Raw genomic sequence first — 22,456 nt, 5'->3', positions numbered from 1 at the left:
AGAACTATGTAGCAACACAGGGGATGTGCCGCCAGTCAGTGAAGCTGCAGGCGTCAGTTGGTGTCTTATTGGGCCTTTGCACATGTTTGAATACAGAACAAATTAAGCACAGCAGTGTAGGATTTTCACAGTGGAATGATGTAACGATTACAATACACATAAAGCCCACATTACTTTGGATCCACAAAAATTATTGGAGCGAGTGTATCCATAATCGATTGAAGGAAAAAAATGTCGTCCTTCCTGATGCACCACCATGGTTTTGCACCATAACGAAAGAAAAGTTCTCAAATCTAAATTGTGGCCAATTGATCAAAGAGCACTAGACAAAGATGATAACACTGTATCCAATAACTGTACATCACACATAACTCTCATTTCAAATTTAAAATGCATATACATATCTTGAGTAACGATTTTAATGTCAGGACCTTTTTGAAGCCGAAGAACCAGCTTTCACATGCAAAGAAACCTTCATGGAATTAAATGGTTCTCTGTCAAACTCCAATTTTACAAGGAACCACACAACCCAGTAAACTGTCATTTTAGAACTTTCATTTTTAAGAGTGTATATTAATGAAATCTGAATAATCAGTCAATTGATATTTTATATATTACCCTTAACAGAACTTCTTCTTCTTTCGGCTGCACCTGTTAGGCATCGCCACAGAGGAAAATTTGTTTCCATATCTTTATCTTGCTCTGTCGCACCCATCACCTGCATGTCCTCTCTCACCACATCCATAAACCTTCTCTTAGGCCTTCCACTTTTCCTCTTGCCTGGCAGCTCCTTCCCTAGCATCCTTTTCCCAATATACAAAGCATCTCTCTTCTGCACATTTCCAAACCAACACAATCTCGCCTCTCTCCAAACTGTTCAACCTGAGCTGACTGTCTAATGTACTCATTTCTAATCCTGTCTATCCTTGGCACACCCAATGCAAACCTTAACATCTTTAACTCTGCCACCTGCAGCTCTTTTTCCTGTCTTTTTGTCAGTGCCACTGTCTCCAACCCATATAACAAAGCTGCTCTCACTATTGTCTTGTAGAGTCTACAATGTAGACCTTCTCTTTCACTCTTGCTGGTGCCGGTCTGCCTCAAATCATTCCTGACACTCTTCTCCAACTACTCCACTCTGCCTGCACTCTCTTCTTCACCTCTCTTCCACAATCCCCTGTACTACTGATCCCAAGTATTTAAACTCATCCACCTTCTCCAACTCTACTATCTGCATCCTCACTATTCCTTAGACCGCCGTCTCATTCACAGAAGTATTCTGTCTTGGTCCAGCTGCCTGTCAGTCCTCTCCTCCCTACAGCCACCTATCCAGGGTCTCCTCAACCTACTCCCAAATCTCGTTACAGATCACAATGTCATCTGCAAACATCATTATCCACAGGGACTCCTGTCTAATCTCTTCTGTCAACTTGTCCATCACCATTGCAAATAAGAAGGGGCTCAGAGCCGATCCCTGATGTAATCCCACCTCCACCTTAAACGCATCCGTCACCCCTACGGCAGACCTCACCACTGTCACACTTCCCTTGTACATATCCCGTACCACTCTTACACTTCCTCATACAATACCTTACACAATTACACTTAACAGAACAAATCTTCAAAAAATGCTTTACAGAATAAACACGAATGTAATTCAATGTAACATAAAGTAGAATATCCTTAAACACGTTATGATCTACAAGGAAAACAAAAGGCCCAGATTAAATAGATCGAGATTTAAATATCAACAAACGTATCTGCTAAAATCTGAAGATCTTAAATGGATGGACAGGCTGATAAAACGTACGGATGGTCATTTTTGCATTACAAAGCGTTCGTTTATGCCGTAATAGAATTAGGCTCCCATTTTTGAAGTCGGAATTACCAAATGAACAGCGCAGTTCAAATCACGACGAAGAGAAGTTTCCTCAACCCGCACGTGCACGCGTTCCTTTTCTCCAATTACTGTGGTGTTCCTCGTTCTGTGTTAAAGGTTGTACATCTGCCCAGATTATTAAATATGCTGCGTGTGCCCTTTTGATGAACTGTCGCCCCGTCCGGCGTTGTGCCCGCTTCAGCCGGGATAAACTGTCTCCACGACCTTGGCCAGGATTAAGCATATCAGTTAATAAATAAATTTATCAAGTTCTGTCTGGAGATTAAATCAGTGCATGCCTTTCATACCTAGTGAATTTTTGAAATCACATCATGCCTGAAGAAGGGGCCTGAGTTGCCTCGAACGCTTGCATATCGTAATCTTTTTAGTTAGCCAGTAAAATGTGTCATTTTTCTTGGCTTTTCTCTGAAATCACAAAAAAAAACTTCCCACTTCCCGGTTCAAAGTCCTCGGTATTTAGGTGAGCACTGGTAGGCGGGCTCCCTGACTGATAGCCGGGAATACAGCAGGTAGGAAGGCAGAGGCGGAGGCGGGCTGTTTCAGAAGTGCTGCTTAACCACAGAAGACAGACGTGCCAGAAAGAAATACGTTACAGACGTTCGCCCACGTGTGCTGTTATGAAAATTGTGCCACGAAACTAAAGTATCAGACAAGTAGAATCAGTCAAACTACAAGGCGCGGAAAGCCATCGGACTGGGCGGAAAGGCGAAATCTGGGATAGCGGACTCGGAATCCCAGTCAATCGAGACAGAGGTGCGTTAGTTTTTTTTTTGACAAGGTCGTCCGCGAGTGCCCTGTTACCAGTGAGGTCGGTGTAAACTATTCTGTAGAGGCGAAGGTTAGCAAGTTCCCTGTGCTTTGGATGACTTGGCGGTTCTTTAAACACGACAGAAGCAGCTTTGCAACAGCTGTGTATATTGGGCCTGGTAGTTGAGGAGACAGTATAGAAATTGAAATCTTTTTCTCTGTTTTCAAATCGGTGTTCAAGCTGAGCAGAGTCTTTACAATTATAGCTTGTTTGGACTGGTCACTCGCATTTTTATTTTGACGAATTTTCTGTACTTTTTCATACCACACCTTAAGAGACACGGAAACTCCACTGGAAAGTGTTTTGCAAAATGTTTAGAGGTTTTTCTTTATGGTTTAAAAAAAAAACAACTTAAGGAACGAAGCCCCACCCTGAACAATCTCTTTAAAAGACGAGACTGGCTAAAGTTGCGTGATACATCAATGATGCATAATACTACGGGCTTATATTAATTTTCTTACATGAATACAATATATTAAGTACTGTTTTGTGAACTAACATGCCCACATTTGAGCAGAAACAAATATACCCTGATCTAATATACACCAGTTTGTGTAGCACAGTACAGATCAAAGAAGAATATGTGAAGTTTAACTTTTTGATATGGCGTCTTTTGTGTTTAGAATATATTTTCTAGAGCAGGGCCGTCATATCTTAACTTATGGGCACCCAGGAGTGTAGGGGCCCACAAAGTTTCCGTTTAGCTATCAAAGCAGGGACCTCAGAGTACTACTTTGCCCGGGGACCCTGTTTTAGTGAGGAGAATGTGGTGATGGTGTGTGTGTAAGTCGGTGCTGTGATTGACTGTCCAGGGCTCTCTCCTGCTTTCTGGCACAGACTCCTGTGTTCTGTCATATTTTGTTGCCCTGTCACATTTGGATGCCATAGGTGTCAAAAGGCTGAAGTTCAAAATGTGACAGATTCTGTATGAGTGATATACAGTATCATGCTTCCTAAAAGATTTTGTTGCTTTCACTGACAGTAATGGGGAATGTGAAGGGTGTACAAATCACAGTAAAATAAAAAGCAGAAAATGACTTGAAGGATATTTTAGGAATTTAAACAACAAAAAAAATTGAAATTACATTTGTGATTCAACAGTTTTAGTAAATAAAACAATACAATGAAAAATGCTGAAACCCAATGCAAAGGTTTTTGTAAGCATTGAAAGTGCAAAATATAAATTGGAATTTGATTATAGCATTTGGTTACATTTAATTTAATTGTAGCAAGTTATTGTCAGAATAGAAAAGGAGTATGCTATGCAAATGCAGTAAAAATGCTCCTTAAATTTCACAATCAGAAAGTGCTGCTGCAACCGAATACTGAAGTAAAAGATTTAAATACCAGAAATGCAAAAGAACGTAGCATTCTCCAATCAGAAAGCAAGGAAAATGTGCAGATAATAGAAACAAAGGATTATTTAATGGGTAGAAAAAAATGACATACTCATCAAATAATCCCGCACTTCCAGTTTCTGATTGGACATTATCGGGTGCATACACATATCCGGTTTGTAGTTTTTTCTTTCCTTTTTGACTTCTGCAGAATTTTCTAAGAATGGAATTTTAAGAATTTACACAGCAATTCAAGTGTATGTGCGCGTGACTGAGAATGACTGTGGATGTGAATTGTTTTTATTCAGTTTTATTCTTGAGTGTTCCTGCTCACGCTGAATTAGTATGCGCCTTAAGATCTATGATGTCAAAGCCGCTCTGACAAAATAAGAGAGACTTAGATATATATGACATTTGGAATAATTCATTTTATGACCTGTATTGTACATTTCAGAAAACGTTGTTGCACTAATGCAACATTATATTCATTTGCATACCTTAATGCGGTTGTAGTCATTACGTGACTGCGATTGTTTGGTTTTTTTTTTTTCTGATCTTGGCCAGTGTCCACATGTTGCTGCATGTTGGTATCTCTTTTCAACTCCAGGAGATGCAGAGGACAGAATAGTACAGACAGGTCAGTTCCGCGCTATATACAATCATCAGGTTCAAATGTTAACAATTCCCACACACACACACACCCAAGGACCGTCCTTCTTACATTTACAACATGTGTATAAGGTGTGAAGCCTGAAGTCCAAATATCACAGAAACACTTTCACAATAGGTGCAAATATAACAAAATATGTGCTCTTCTATTCAAGAATATAACTGCAGAAAACAACCCACGTTAGGGTGCGACATTGACACGCATTTGCTACGAGCGCTTCGGTGGCGCAATGGTATCTGCTGTTGACTCGTAATCCAAACATCACGGGTTCGTGTGTTGTATGTTTTTTCTAAAATAGTAAGAATACATGCAGCTCACTTTTCAAAACAGGCTCATCTAGGATCGAACCCGTGATGTTTAGATTACCAGTCAACAGCTGATACCGTTGCGCCACCGAAGCACTTGCAGCAAATGCGTGTCAATGTCGCACCTTAACGCGGGTTGTTTTTCTGCAGTTATATTCTTGAATAGAAGTGCACTTGTTCTGTTATATTTGTACCCTTTGTAAAAGTGTTTCTTTGATATTTGGAATTCAGGCTTCACACATTATACACTTCATGTCTACATTTTATCAATTATTACTAAAACATAAAAATGTTTCTGTTTTAATGGTGTTTACATAGATCGCTGTAGACACGGAACACACATGAAATGCAAGTGTTCCAAATAACGATATAGTATTTATAAAAGGTGTGATTTTGCTTGTATTCTCATTCTATACAACTCTAAGCAACTGACACGCAGGTAAACGGACTGAGAAAACTGTGCGGGGTGGGGGGATGTGATAGCGGGCTGTTTGCTGCTTATCCGCACATTTACAGGACAAAAGACAGAGACGGAGAGGTGAGTAGCGATATAAGGTTGGACCGATCTACGAGTTTTTTCTTAGGCTTTGGTAAATCTAGTTTTAATCTGGCACCATACTGGAAAAGTGCCTATTAACAGCGTGCCAGCTTGAATACTTGGAAATGAAGTGCTACAAGTAATTTGAAAATAACTAGTACTGCTATTCCTTTGTACAGTTCATGGCACTGTTTATTTTTCTGATTAACACGGGAAGAGACTGCACTTAGGTACATTAAAATGGATGTTAATCCATCTATTGTTTTAACATCCTACTGTATAAAAGCAGGGGCAACAATAGGCACAAAATGGGGATGAGACATGGATATGGCGCCACCCTTGTAAAATGTTTGTTGGATCAAAGAATGATTTTGCAGACTTCAGAGAATAAGAAAAGGCTTTCCTTTGAGCCTTTACTTGTAAAATAGCCGTGTCAACCCATCTAGTGCTATGCCAGTGCTGGACAGTCTTCAAATAAAATCTTATTTTACTTAACCATGCCGAACACTTTCAGACCAGTTATACAGGAGCAAGGCATTCTAAGGTAGGAAGTGAAAGTATTCAATTTTTATTGCACTCTGTGTTGGTGGGTTGACTACTCTTTGCCCACACCACTGTCTGCCTTTTGTCCAGGAAATTTTTTGTTTACATATGCTACTGTCAACCTCAGTCACCTCTCAAGGGATTGTAGCCTAACATGTTAGCTTTGGGCACAAGGTAGGAAACAACCCTGGGTGGGACATTACTCAAGCACAGGTGTGGTACAGCGGGCCCGTGGCTTAAAAGAAAAGGCCAGTTTTTAAATAATTGCCACACTTGCGACTTAAAGAGGAGGGGGCATGGTAGTGTGGCCGGAGCGGTTCTCGGACGTGACGTGGTGCGGGCATTTCCTCATTTAAGTGCACAGATGAGGAATCGTCCATATCCGCAATTGATGCCCGGAGCTGCTAATCGCCACACCTGGGCCACGTCCCCATTATAAACAGGTGGAGGGAAGGGAAAATCGAAAGTAAGAACAGAGGTTAGAGAAGGAAGAAGAAAGCAGGAAGCTGAAAGCCAATGTGAGTGAGCGAGCGAGAGCCGGCTCGATGTAAGAAGGACATGCAGCTGGGAGAAGAGATCCCTAGTGGGGTGTTTGGCCAGCACCCAGGGGCAAATTGATTGAGTAAATTGTAAAACCGCTTGAGGCTTGGGAGGTGGGAGCCCCATTGTGAGTGCCCTGGTCGCTGGGGAACCCAAGTCTTGGTTTAGTGAGAGCTCTGTGGAGCCAGGGACCGAAAGGCTTCCAGACTAGCAGGAAAAGAAAGTCAGCTGCAGGTAGGGCGACTCCCCGGTGCATGGCCGGGATGGGAGAAGCAGGGGATCCGCCAGTTGAAGAAGGGACCAGGTTTAATTTTTAAAGGACTGCTTCCATCTATTGTTTTAACCTCGCTTTTAATGGAACTGTTTATTGGATTTTAACCTCCACATTTTTTACTGTTTTTAATGGATTATTTATTTATTGACATTTTGCAGCATTGCACTTTCTTTTGGACACTGTTTTGTTTTGGTCTTGACGGTTTTTAATAAAAGCATATCTGCACTTTTGCACCTTTTCCCTTGCTTCGTTGGTGTCCTCATTGTCCAGCTCATCTGGTTATATTACCGACAGTGTCGGGTTCAAAAAGGCTCCCGAAGGGAATGTGGGAGCATGAAGAATAATCCACATCGTCGCAACAGGACATAGTTATACATACATGGCCAACCTGGAACAACCATACACACTGTTGGATGTTGGAGGAGAATCAATGCATACACGGGAAACAATCTTTGCAAAGACAGTGCTGGGGCTGAGATGCAAACCCAAGACTCTTCAGCCCTGAGTGAGCAGCACTAACTGAGGTGTTTAATTTGAAAGGTCTGCATTATGTGATAACTTGGGGAATTAGGGTAGGTGTTGGTGGATTTGTGTGCTGTCATATACAGTATACAGTAAATATGAATTTCTGTGTTGGAAATTCCATGTCAATGCCCTAAGAATTCAAAGCTACAAGTAAGAATGTTTGGAGAAAATCACATGTCAGATGGAGTCTCCTCAGAGGATGATAAATTTAGGGCTTCTTGAAATTAAGCATCTGCTTCGTTTAGTAATTCTGGACAACTTTTTCTTGCACTGATACCTGCCATGGATGAGCACTGTGACCACTTTGATCATGAACTTTGCTTACCTTGGAAATCCTGTGGTTCATAGACATGTGCAAAGTTGTCATTGTGAGGACTCCATCTATAGACAGTGCACCAATTGAAAAACAGTACTTGCTAGAGCCCACCCTCTCAACTTCAATGGGTGAAAATGTCAGTTTCAAGAGGTATTTTTGTGTTGCATGCAGTGTCACTGAAGTAAATAAATGAAGAAATAATTAAATACGTAAAGAAATAAGCAACAGCAACATATTTCATGACACATTTAGTTACTTAGGCTAACACATCATTATGGTTTTTATATATTTATATATTTATTGTTGCATTTCACACTACCCCGGGGGACAAATATCTATCTATCTATCTATCTATCTATCTATCTATCTATCTATCTATCTATCTATCTATCTACATTTATTTGTTTGTATATTTGTTTCATTTTTACTTTATCCAAAGTATTACTCCATAAAAGCACAGATATTAATTTAAATGCTCTTGCATTGTATTTTGTCATGGAAAACTCTATGTAGACGCTATAGTCTGAGAGTGGGGAAATAAATAAAAAAAAAGTTTGAATATCTCACTGCTTTGTAATAAATTTCAAAATGTACTATTATAATTTTACAAAGTTTATTTAAAGGTCCTGTTCTTGTGGCTATGATCTATTTTGTGAGTATACAATATAGGTTGATAGCTCTCAAGAAAGAACTGTGCTAGAATTATAAACAGCATTGGAAAAGTAATGAAATGTTATTGTAAAGCTAAACATGAACAATGACATCTATCAGGATTTTATACATTTGTGTTTATCTGAAATTTAATCTGTTAGGTGTATATTCTTCTTAGGGCTTTCTCGGATAACAAGCCAGATAATGTTCTTAACTACTAGGTGTGACATTGCTAGGGTAAATGTAGCATGTTGCACAGTTGAGCAAACAATGTGTCATTTTACATGTTTTGAGTAAATTGGTTTAAAGCTATTTGGGTGTACCCATGTGAGAAAAGATTCTTTACCCTGAAAGAGGAAGTTCACCTTCTGTCCTATGGAGGAGTTTAAATTATTTGATGTCGGATTTTACTTATCAGGGTGGCTATTTGTTCACTAGTTTAGGTGTTTTAAATAAACATTCAAAGAAAGATGATAATTTTAAAAATAAATACTTGACTCTAACAACTACAAGTGAACCAAAGGAAGAATAAGAAGGCGCTACAATACAATACAATACAATTCATTTTTGTATCGCCCAAAATCACACAAGAAGTACTGCAATGGGCTTTAACATGCCCTGCCTCTTGACAGCCCCCCAGCCTTGACTCTCTAAGAAGTCAAGGAAAAACTCCCAAAAAAACCCTTGTAGGGAAAAAATGGAAGAAACATTGGGAAAGGCAGTTCAAAAAGAGAACCCTTTCCAGGTAGGTTGGGCGTACAGTGGGTGTCAAAAAGAAGGGGGACAATACAATACACAGAATAGAAGAAATCCTCAATACAGTATAAAAATAAACAATTTACAAGAACGGAGCAGAATTTAACAGTAGATGATATCACATAATATCATTTGGATTTGTTTAGAGTCAATCAAGCCATCAAGCTGCCTCCCCAGGACTCCCGGACAATGAAGTGAACTTGGATTGATGAGCTGCAGGAAAATGGGGTTGCCTGCTCCATCTCTGTTACCATAAACCAAACTGTGTTTGACCCCGATTTACACATATAATTGTAATTTTGGATTAACACAGGTTTTAAAAAGAGTAGGAATCATTTTTAACATACAATGCCAGCATTATTACAAAGTAGCATTACTGATCAAGACCTCGAGTTTGTACAATTTAGAAATTCCAATATACGTTTGTACAAACCTTCTATGTTTACCATTGTGAAGAGTTCATGTCAGACATATAGCATAATCATGGAAAAATAATAATTTTTGAACATTTGACCATGAAGAAGAGCTTTCATCATATGCAAAAGCATTCAAGCACATTTCACGTTGGAAAGGCTGCGTCTTGATCCTTTACTAGCAAAATGGATTTGGGGATGATTATGGCCTTTTTCAATGTTTTGTTGCTTCTTCATTATGTGTTCTTACTTTGTTTGGTAATACCTATCCTCTCAACCTGGATATCTTTTGTATCTAGATGAGTGTTGCAAAGTATACTTGTACTGAAGAAGTACCAAAATACCACATTTGAAAACAGTACTATGTCAGCTTTATACAAATTTCAGGAAATGGCTCCGTACATGCACCATGTGATTAGTACTTCAAGGGGTAATCTGCCCTTCATTATCATATATGTAGACCTTTGAGCTCAAATCATTAAGGCTGGACCCCAGCTGAGCAGGGAAGATGCACAAGTTTGCACCCCAGGGAAACAAAACTGCTAGGTTTTGGTGTGAAAGCTGGTTTCAGTATCAAAGTCAAAATTTTAACATCGATCCAACACTAATGTAGACACAGATTTATGTCTTCAGTGTATAAAACTGCTAGTTATTCCTTTGTCAGGATAACTCTGTTTCATGGAAATGGTGTACCTCAGAGAAAATTTGTAAATGCAGAAAGCTTATTCCTTAACCCTGAGAATGTAGTTTTGGGTAATAATTAGATTTTTTAAAGCACAACACAAAATCTTTAAAGCAGAAGTCCACATCATACCTGAAAACCAATCTTCTTATTTTGTATTTTTAATGTAATTCTCCTAACACTGACTCTCTGTCTTTATGGTCTTACTTTTTTCAGCTCTTATGTACAGTACATTTGTTGTGATTTGGCATCACAAACATGGTGAAATGGGAATGAGGCCTCTAAAAGAAGCCTGAACAGTACGACAATGACTTCACTGGCCAGGTCAGAAAAGCCTTACCCCAGTAAAGCTAGTCCCTCTGGCATAGCAGCTTCCAAAATTGGGCAAACTCATTTTTAGAGTTCAAAATATACTTTAAGGTCTCAAAATAGCAAAAATACCTTGGAATAGGGGGAAACCGTGAAAACTCCAGCTTAAACAGACAATTAATAGTGCAGAATCTTTATCAAGTGAAAATATCTGCTAAAAAAATAACATTTTCTAAAAACAATCCTAAGCCAAACGAGTCTCAAAGTACAACCTAAGAGCCATAAACCAAAAAACAGACCAAAATAGTCAGAAAAAAAAATAAATCCATTGAAAAAACAATATTTACAAAAATTACTCCAAACAACTTCCATTAACCACTACTGGATCTCTCCAGTTCCCTGCCTTTTATAGTTTGAGGGAGGATTCAGTAGCAGTGACATCAGGGTGGGCCCGCCTCCTGGGGCTCCACACACAAAGAACATTGAACATAAGAACATTTAAAGGAACAGCAAATAATGACTTTAAATACAACAATAAAATGTAAAATATTCAAAATTCCAATATGACACACAACCACATTTAGTTGACAATCTTAGCTTTGGATGTGTTCCCAGGATAGCATTAACAACAAAACACCAAGTCTCATTCCTATTTGAATTATTTTCTAAATGAACCCAATTACTTTTTCAGTCTACCTTATTAGGTTGAGATGGAATTATTATTTGTTGTTAAGGTATCATGAGATGGTATCCAGTTCACACTGTTAAATGAGCTCTTACAATCACACTTAAAAGTATATACAGTAGGTAAAGAGATTGTTTCCATACATGCAATTTAAGTGCTTTGTCTGAAAGGCATTTTATAAAATCAAAACTGATTGACTGATGGTCTGCCATCTTTGTATTAGAGTAAGGGCCACACAGAGATGCAGAGAGATACTCTTGGCTGAGCCATTGTATATGGAGTTTGTGCACTCTCCCTGCATCCACATTGTCTTTTCACTGTTTTTGGGCCCCCTTGTACACCAGAAACACTTGCTGGTTAGGGCGACTTGCCACTCTAACTGGCCTTGCATGAACTATACTTGGTTGACTAATGGCTTCTTGCTTATACAGTCACAGTAGATTATAGCCTACTGCGACCCTGTCAAGCTGATTTGAAGATGAATGATGGTATATATAGCATAACCTATGTACCTGTGGAACTAAAAGTTGTTTTTTATTCAAACAAATGCTTCATTTTGCACAGTGAACTTCTGCATGCCATTATTTTCTCAACCTGATTTTCTGGAAATTCCTCCAAACTACACTTGTTAGCCTAGTGTTTTCAGACCACCCTTCATTGTTATATTGACTCTTTTGTTATTGAACACTTTTCTCTTTTTCTGGTAATGTGTTTGAGTTTTCTACTTGCAGCTTTGACCTTACATGAATTCATTATTTTGTCTACTGTTGTATATATGATATTTATCTTTTGGTTTGATCTTTTTGCTTATTTTCTGTTTTTGTTAGAGAGATTTTTCAGGCAACCTGATTTCTTTATTATGGAGGGTATTTTTCACCATCCACCCATCCATTTTTATGTCCAGTCATCAAACTGTTGATTGCAGGAGTGTCTATGGTGTCAAAAAGAGTGGGGGCTCTATAGTTGTAAACTGTTTTCCTGGTATTGCCAATTAAGTCAAAAGAACCAAAACCGGAGTTAGTTAAATCTGTCTCACTGACTTTCTGTGTGTGTGTCTCTCTCCCTCTACTGCATTCTCTCTGTAATCTGATCTCTCACACACTTCTGCCAGTGGAGGTCTTCCACTCACCACACAACGTTAATTTTATTGGGCTTAAATCAAGTTTAAACTTCACTCTGGGTTATTTCCAATCAAGTCGTGTAATGTGGATGGTGGTGGGGAGTGTTAAGGGGCCTACTTTTGCAAGAAGGACATTACACCCAGCTCCCACTAGTAACTCCTTGTGTCCCTGCACATTTGGTCTTACAATATTTCTTAAAGGGCCACAAACCCATGACAGCATTAGGACAACATGTCTTCTGCTGCTCCTGCCTGAGATTGCTTACTGCCTTCTATCAGCCATGAAGACCTATAACTATCCTTTACTCTGTAGGGAAGCTCAGGTGCTCTTAACATCTGCTTGGTTGCCTTCCCAGTAGCCCCATGAGGCTTACGTCTCTTCTTTTTCCAGACATGTAGTGCATAACACCACTTAGTGCCACCTTGTGGAGACCTTATTTCTGTATTGAAGTAACAATATAAATTATTCATGCTTGTTTATACTCCCCTCTTTTTTAGGTACTTCCTGTACATTTAAAAATATTGGTTCTAAAATACCAAATTGTGTGGTTTCTTATACAACTAATGCTTGACCATTAACCATTTAATTCTCTAATATGTGGACAAAGCTTAAATCTTTAATGTGTAGTAGACTAATTAGCAGGACACTAACAGGTCAAGAAAGCTTGAACTTAGACTTTATTACTGTGAGCAGCAGGAGTCCTTTTAAAATCACAAACCCATTAGTATTTCACAAATGTGTTATCAGCTTTTCATGGCTCTTTATAGAACCAGTTACAGATTTGAATAAATAAAGGCTCTTTATGGAACCTTCATGTGAATGGTTCTCCCATGGGGCAGCCAAAAATGGTTTCTCTATGGAATTCCTCAAATAATTCTTTCATGTCTTCATTCTCCTCTGTTCACTGGGCCACCAATCACAAAACATATCCATTTATCCACTATGCAGCCTACGCATACATACAGAAATAAAATTGAGAGAAGTTTAAGACATGCTTTTAAAAATCTGTTGTTGTTGCTGTCCAGGATTGTTGACTGATAAATTGAAGATTGTTGTCATAAAATGTATGTATTACCAATCAGTATGGTGAGGGTTGTAGTTGGGGTGGTCACTTTAAAACTATTCAGAAGAAAGCGCATGATATTTGACGTGCCCTTTGAAAAGACGTGAAATAGTGTGGAGTGAAAAATGACACAACATGCAGGAAGTTAAAAACTAAAGGAAGCCTTTTAAAACTCTTCAGTAGCTGGAGCAAAGAGAGAAAAGGAAATGTTTCACCAGGGACATGATATGGAAGTGGTGTTTGATCAGACAAATTGTTTCTTTCCTTAGGGGTTTGCTGTGAAAAGTGGCATAATGAATGTTAAGTGTATAGCCAGCATCTTTCAGATGGTTCTATCAGGAAAGTAATTAGCTTGAACAGACACTGTAGGGCAGTTTTATAATTTATGTATTTATAATTTTAAATTAACATCTTAAATTATTAATTCATCAACATTTCAGCACCATCCATAGTATTTTAAAAGAGTACTATTTATTTTAAAAGTTAAAGGTGATTTGTCAGGTCCCTATAGAAAGTGAACTTTAGAACCACTGCTTTCAACATGGTTACTTCCGCATAGAATGAATCAATACTAAAAATATACATTTTTTCCTGTTAAAATTTGCTTAACTTGTTGACTTAAACCAGTGCCACATTACATTACATTACTTTTGCCAAAAGCAGTCACTGATCTCATCAGTGCACCATGTCAAATTATATGACTGAAAATTGCAGCCCATCTCATGTTTACCAGCTGAGAAATGATCTTCCAGCACAGTCGTACTTGCCTTTTTTTCTGACAACCAATAGCATTTTGCCTGATGTAGCTGGAAATATATGAAGTGTTAACAACTTCAACGGGTTCAGCAGCAATCTCTGCATTTGACTTCTTATTTCCATTCGGTTATGGAAAGTAACATACAAGACAAACTTCTCTTCTGTTTGCAAGGTCAACAGTCCCAGTGCTGCCTGACGGAGCCGGCACTGTACCAGCACTGTGTCAAGGGTTAATAGCTGTGGTGCATTCGGTTGCAGACTGTAATATTTTTTATTTTTTCAATTCTGTTTTAGCATGTCAAACACAAGACATAAGACAGATGTGCTTCTGTTCTATTTGAGGTTTCTTATTCCTCGTTTCCACATCCTATACTTTGCACTGTTGGTTGAAGCACGCATGCAAAGAGTCCGCTCCTCTTACTAAAGAGAAAATGAAACATGTTTGATTTCTTTTCCTAGCCAGTCGCGGACTAGTTGGTCTCAGTTGTTGGGTATGTCATATTAGACGATTGGACTTAATGGGAGTGTGCAGCAGACTGCCTCAGATTTGCTAAGATTATATAAATAAAGGCTACGAGTGAAAATTGCTGGAAATGTTGTCTAATTTGACATAGGCTATACTCATGAAAGTATTCCTAAAGACTATGAAATTGAATTAATTTTAAATACATTTTTGCAATACAGATTTTTATTTGAAATTCCTACCTTTCTTTAAACGAAACAGTATGACCATATCAGTTACATGAATTAACAATTGTCTGAAAACAGATACAAGCTGAAGAGTTAGTTGAAAATTAAAAAATAAAGGTCTGTCATAAAAACTTGGATAAGAGATATGATCCTGTTGCAATTAGGGAAACTTTGACTGCTGTGTGCGTAGCTTTCGTTTAAATCTGAAAATAAAGCTTTTGAGAAAATAGTTATGTAATGTTGACAAATGCCTGTTTGAATGAAGTTGCTCACAAGTGTAAAAAATGCAAATTCATTTAAATATAAACCACTTATTAAACTCAATATGACAAATCTTATACAGTATGTCTGGTCACAGTAGTTCAAAATGTGATACTTTGAGTAATTGAGATTTTTTGCATTCGATGAATTAATCGGGCGCAGGATGAATGAATGAATGTATGTAAAGTACAGTTTGAGGAAGCAGTATTCACTTAGAACAGGCTACCTACTTCCCCATAAAATACTATTACTGGTTCCTTTTTCCCATTATCAGTTAACCATTTATGTAACATTTTTCTTTTAATATACTTTTTCCAAATTATGAATTATTATGTTCCACATTATTAAATCAGTCATTGTAAGGTCATAAGGAATTTTACATTTGATTTTTAAAGAGTAGGGAATTATTTTAATGTGTTTGACTTGGTTTACATCTAATCAACAAATATCTTATCTTTTTTTTTTTTCTTTCCAGCCACTGGTAAAATTCCTCATAGCTCAGTGTTTTTTGTTGTTGTTCATTCGTATTACATGAAATTCCAATTGTAAAAACCTGAAATGAACAGACCATGTTTACTTTTAATGGAAGCATTTCATTTGTCATTTCTTTTCTACAAAATTGTATTCAATATTTATTTCTCTATTTAACCTCTTGACCATTTTGAAATGATTTTACTCATTTGTCTCAGTTGCCGTTATCTTGCATTCCATTTCTGTTCCGAGTTTGACTCTTAAACATTTGAGTCCTTCTCTTGTGGTGTTTTTGATGAGTTTATTTCATTTGTCTGTTTGCAATTTCCAGAAATCAAAGCTTGCTCAGGTTAATATCTGTGTGACCACTCAGTTGGCAGTTTTGTAACTTCATCTGACTTACACAGAAGTAGGGGTGTACTATATGTATCGTCTACTATAATAGCCTTGCTTTTTTGATCAATGTGTGAGCTGACATTATCAAGTATGTCACTGACTTTGCAAAAAACAATCAAGGAGTCACCTTGAGAGTGCATACATTATTTGCTTCATGTAGCGTAGTCTTGCTGGGCCAGATGTGATTCTCAAACAAGAATACACGTGTGGGGACAACCAGTAAAAAATTTTGTAGCGAATCGCAGTGAAATCCTGTGCTTCAAAGGCTACACACACACAGGGCTTCTTCCTAAACTCCCACCCCACTTCTTCCAGCCCATAAAATTTAAGCTGCCGGCGTTCAGGAAGAGAGAAAATGTAACTGAAGAAAAGACTTGACTCAGACAATATAAAAAGCTAAAAATGCTGTCATGAATTCAGGTGCTCAACAGCACAAGGTAACTGAAACTTAATGATTCTTTTGCACATTTTACTGAGCGCTGAAACAGAAGAGAAACATTTGAGAACTGCTACTGACTGCTACAATATCTTTATGTCAATTTGACTAATGCATTATTATATGTCATAACACCAAATGGAGTCTAGATATGTACTGATGATATAGATGTACTACATGTTAAAAGACTGTGGCTATTCAGCCATGGCATGTTTGCATTTCTAATTAGACAATGATGTTAACTTCCTTTAGTTATTAGTAGTAGCAGCGATTAAAATTTTTAATTGCGATTAATCAAATGGTTGTTTGACATTAATCGTGATTAATCGCAGACAATCACAACAATCACATTATGTGCAAAATTCAATAATGAACTCAAAAGTAGTGCTTTTCAACAGCAGTATTCCCTTTACATAGTAGCAGTTGAAATATTTGTTGTAAATCTCAACTTAAACATTAATGTAATGAAATCAAATATAAAACCAAAGCTATTTGCCACAGCCAGGGCTTTAGCATTTTATCTAGTTTGTTATACAAAAAGAAGTTATCATCAGAGTCAAGATCCACAATCACAGTCACATTCCTGCTTGACGGCCAACAGGAATGCACGGTGGGCTGGCTGCCTGGCTGTCTTTGTCAGACAAGTGTGCGGGGGTGGCAGTTACAGTGAGATGAAATATGGTTTGTACCTCCTGTCATTGTAAGTGTCTGCCCTTCCAGGTGAACGTTGCCATAGATGCATCAGCTACACGAATGTTTTAGCATCACAGTCAGCTGGGGACCAATCAGCTGATGCCGGTACCTCACTTTTGTTTTTGATCTACATCTCCAGATCACTTGCATCAAAATTAAAGTCTGACAAATCAGAGTCTGATTCAGTGATAATATGAAAAAAGTCCATCCATCCATTTTCTAACCCGCTGAATCCGAATACAGGGTCACGGGGGTCTGCATGAAAAAAGTCATCCATGGATTATTTTGCTTTGAGCATTCACTTTAGTATCTCTCCACATGCCATTTCAGAAGCTGTTTGCTCTTCGCTACTCATGCATGTGCAGGGAATCGAGGTCAAATTAACAAAGCTAACTTTCCTTCTAGCAAAAGTGTGTCGAAAACCGATGTCACAAGAAGATCACTGTTTGCTATCACTCGCTAGCGAGACTGAGGCTTTCAAAATAATAATACTGTAATAACAAAAACTGCGTTAACGCACGATAAATTAATTGTCAGCGTTAATTAATGCGTTAATGTGATAATAACGTGTTAACTTGTCCAGCCTTAGTTATTACTTTAGATGTGTCATGAGACGATGGATGCTCTTTGGTGCTTCTACTGGTGTCATTAAGCAGATTTGTTGAATCGGGTGTTTTGAGTACTGAAATTTGCATCTCCTGTGGTTTTTTGTTATCGGCTTTCTTAACGCCAGTCCTTTTCATCTCCTTTTAATAGGGTGTGGCACATCATTTATGTCAAAAGCAAATTTTACAATTCATATTTTCATGAACATAGCCATTTATCGCAACCAGAAATTTGCGCTCTGTCGGGTCAAATTCACAATGGCACCATTGCTCATTGCAATTCAAAGTCACCGCCCCTACTTTCAGTGTCGCAGTCATGAGGTGTTGGATTGGTTTAGAAATGTGACACTCGGGAGCCATGTAATTGTTCTGTCCACTCATGGTTGTCTCCAGACGTAATTAGTATATATCTGGCACACTCAGATTATGTGTAGCCTAGCAGGGTTGACTACTTTGTGTGCATATTAAATTCTATTTTTTTTTTCTTGTGCAGTATTTGACAGAATTTAATATGTTAGATTTTTGTTCTTGATTAAATGCTGCACAGTTCACCTTAAAGCAGGGTACTTAAATGTTTATCCATGCCCTGTAGTACTATTTTGATTAGTATTTGATTTCCCTTGGATTCGAGTCTTGTTTACTTTAAGGGAATGTTTGTTGTTCTCATAATAGTTTTTATGGATCTTTGTGCAAATTTCTATTAAGTAAATCCTGTAGGCCACTTTGAAATCGTTTACTTTTACTTGAATTGTTTTGTCTCAATAATACTTGCACTGGTGAGTTTGATGTTTTTTTATAGGATTGCTTCAGTTTTAAGTGGATGAAGTCTGCTTTCCTTAAATATGTTATTTCCATTTATATCATTACTATGCAACAGTTAATATCCTGTTAACAAGAGTAAGGTGGAGCAAGTGTAATATAAGACCTTTACAAACATATTTTGGAAAGATGCAAAATATCATGTCCTTATTGACAAAATCCCTATAAACATACAGAGATCTATTTTTTTTTTTTTTTTGTGAATATTGCACAACCCTATACAGAAGAAATGTTTTAGTGTTTTAAATCCTTGGAACCAAAATTTGCTGCATTCCTCATCCGTAAATTCAACCTCAAAGCCCTTGTGAATTCTTCTTGTCAATCAGAGAATGTGGATGCATGAAGAGGCACCACACTCTACATCAGGGATATTTGGTTAATTTGTGACTGCAACAGCAGGTCGGCCATACCAATAAAATTATATTAAGTCAGTCAGTCAGTCATTATCCAACCAGCTATATCATAACACAGGGTCATGGGGGTCTGCTGGAGCCAATCCAAGCCAACACAGGGCGCAAGGCAGGAAACAAACCCCGGGCAGGGCAGCACCCCCACGCAGGGCATACAAACACACACCAAGCACACACTAGGGACAATTTAGGATCGCCATTGCACCTGACATGCATGTCTTTGGACTGTGGGAGGAAACCTGGGCACCCAGAGGAAAACCACGCTGACATGGAGTTAAGATATAGCAGGTTGGATAATGGATGGATGGATACTTCATTAATCCCCAAGGGGAAATTGTCTTTTCACATGACTTTTATGATTATTTTAACTGTTCCATTTTGTTTTGTTTTTGATTCTATATTTGTTTTACTCCTGTTTGCCATTGCTGCTCACAGGGCCTTTCTGACTACACTATCCATCCATCCATTATCCAACCCACTGTATCCTAACTACAGAGTCACGGGGACGCGGTAGGCAGGGAACAAACCCTGGGCAGGGCGCCAGCCCACCGCAGTCTGACTACACTAACACTTCTAAATTCATCTATATTTACACAGCTAAATGCCTAACTATTATTCTATCCTGAAGTGCTCATACTGTACTGAGAATTAGTCATATTAGTGAAGATTATCAGTTTTCATACAAATAGACTTGATATTTCAATACCAATGAATAGAATTAACCTGGCTTTAGCAAATAGTTGATTTTTTGATTGAACCTTTCCCTTGAATATTCATAAACTTTACTCAATGTTCATTTAATATCTGCTGCTTAAGCAGGCCACTGTTAAAACCTCAGAAAGCAATCAAATTATTCACTTATCACCAAAGTGAACTCGTACAGAGTGAGATATTCCTTTGTTATATTATTTCTCTGGGCCGAGTTTTAGGATTGTTTTTTGTCCATCTGTCCATTATAGAACTCATTGATCTTGCATGTGTTCAGGATGGCTGGGGCTGAAGTTTATGCCAGTACCATCACTTAAACTCTAATAGAATGAAGCTGAAGTAGAAGTGACCAATAAGAAATCTGCTACTATCACAATGTAACAGGTGGTCTTATTTTTATTTATTACATGAATCACATTATAATGAGTCAAGATCAGTCAAGAATTGAATCGATATGGCTTCCCATTTATTTATATAAAGCAACAAAATGTCCAGCATCCATGCCCAGGCATAATATTGTCCTGCGCTCACAAGAAGGCTGCAATGTGGTTTATTGTGGCAATAACCTAATCTGCAATGAAGAAAGACAACAAGAAGCACAAAGAATGAAGAACGTAATGGTTAGAATATCCGGTGAACAGAGGTTCCTAAATGACATGTTCGATCAAACAAATTTTCCATCATACTATTGCACTAAACAACTGTTTTCATAAACATGTGTTTCGCTATGCTAGTACTGTGTTATTCCATATCAAATTGATATTGGCACCCCTCCTGTACTCGGTTTTTAGAGCTGTTTGAACAAATAGGCCAAAATACAGTAGTTCCTCAAATATAATGAGACATCAAAAAGCTTAACACTGGCTCATCTTTCTTATTTCAGTAAAGCAATAATTCTTTTCAAATTGGAAAAGCTTTGATCCATTCCTAGTAAATTAAAATGTGATCGAGTCATGAAGGGTAGAATAAAGTTCTTCCAGTTTGTGAAAGATAAGACAACTAAGAAGCATTGCAGTGTAAAATATGACAAAATATTTTTATTGACAAAGTGTCGTCCAATGTGGTGTTACTCTAAATGATAATATTGGAGGATGAAGAGCTACTGTAAATCCAGAACTATATGACAATAGATCAGAGAGTCCTACTCAATACGATTTAAATGTAGAACATTCCCAAAACGTACTGTATATCCTACTGTAGTAAGACAAGCTCTTGATGACATCCTTTAAAGTGTAAGTCTTGTTCTAGAGATATACAGTATTTTGGTTAATCTTAGTCAAGGTATGCGCATATGATGTACAGTTTGTATTACAATTACACCTGCTTTGCACCACTAATGAAAATGGTAGCTTACCCATATATGAATTCTATTCATTATCTGAGATTCTATTTACGTTCATCATTTTTTCTATTCACGTTCACAATGTTGCCTGAAATCATCTAGGAGTGCACTATTTGAGATATATTAGTAGAGACTAGAAATGCTTCCTATATCTTTATCTTACCTGGATAACAGTTTTAGCCATAGAATTTGATGGAACATTATGAAAGGTGGGCTAGTTTCATTTAATAAAGCTTCTTACTTGCACACAGTAAAATCAGTTGTGATTGAAGTGTAATTGTGCAAAGAGTGTAACTATATTGTTAACATGTAAGTCTTTGAAGCTGCATTTACACTACCAGTTCTGAAATGAAATTGGTGACAAAAATCAGATTCAGCATTAGTGCTGTTTACATTACATGGTCGAAATCTGGTCTGAGCATTTTACATACACATTCAGTTGATGTGAGTGTATGCGCTGTGTATGCATTGTAATGTAGTAATGCAGGTAAGGTGTAGATATTGTTCCCTGCATGTTTTTTGTCTCCTGATACTCTGCAGTTTTCAACATTTTACAAGCAGAACTCATTTTCCAAATATGGTGAGTCAGCACAGAAGAGCTATGTAATTGTAGGCCTCAATATTTTCTGCCATGATTTCCTGCACTTCTCTTCAAAAAGGAAAATGGATACACAAGATGAGTCAAGAGTGTTTGGATTGTATTATTGACTCCTGTTGTGAATCCAAATTGCTGGTAAACTTCAGAATGAGGAAAGTAACTTTTTAATATCTGTGTAACTGTCTCTCTGACATTTTAATATCTCACATGAAGCACACAAAAGACACAATCAAGGCATAATTTGAGCAAAAGTCCAATTTGACAGTCTTGGCTGGGACTCGATATGGGCATGTGAATTGAAAAAGAATGCAGAACTATGTTTTAAAAAAGGGTGTATGTGATCTTAATAAAACGGATACCATGTGGTTTTAGAGTGTTTATGAAAAACTTTGTTGGACAGGTCAAAAAAAATCAAAATCACTGCAGAATGGTAGTGTAAAAACAGGGAGAAGTTTGTGCACGTTCTAAGTCGGTGGGGGGATGGAATAGCCGGCTGCTTGCAGCCTAAGTTTATCAGAGGTGTGAAGGGATGTAAGAAGTGATTTAAGGTGGGACGGATCTACGAGTTTTTTCGTAGGCTCTGGTAATTCTAGTGTTAATGCTTAAATGCCAAGCAACCTCCATGAACTAAACACAGCATGGATTAAAGATGCTTTGAATACTAGATTATTGTATAGGGGAGGAATTGACTGTATCATCTCATCTTTAATGTATTTCCTAAATTAGTACCATATTTTGAGTGAATATTACACCCATGGGCTTGTTTATCTTGTGGTGTTTGGTGGCAAGTTAAAATATAAAATTGAATAGATGGATATGTTTATTAAATTTAGAA

The 22,456-nt window shown here is 37.8% G+C and overlaps 1 protein-coding gene across 1 annotated transcript in view; it reads left to right on the top strand.

Moving 5' to 3' along the window:
• Nucleotides 1-2,377: 2,377 nt before the first annotated feature.
• Nucleotides 2,378-22,456, top strand: part of sh2d4a (SH2 domain containing 4A) — a 76,532-nt gene continuing 56,453 nt past the window's right edge. Inside the window, exon 1 of the mRNA XM_039758766.1 lies at nucleotides 2,378-2,653. The gene's annotated coding sequence lies outside the window, so the exon portion shown is untranslated. The remainder of the gene's footprint in view (nucleotides 2,654-22,456) is intronic.

Source organism: Polypterus senegalus, chromosome 7, assembly GCF_016835505.1.
Source record: "Polypterus senegalus isolate Bchr_013 chromosome 7, ASM1683550v1, whole genome shotgun sequence".
NCBI lineage: Eukaryota > Metazoa > Chordata > Cladistia > Polypteriformes > Polypteridae > Polypterus > Polypterus senegalus.
The sequence above is the reverse complement of the archived record's forward strand: the minus strand, read 5'-3'. Positions and strand labels throughout refer to the sequence as shown.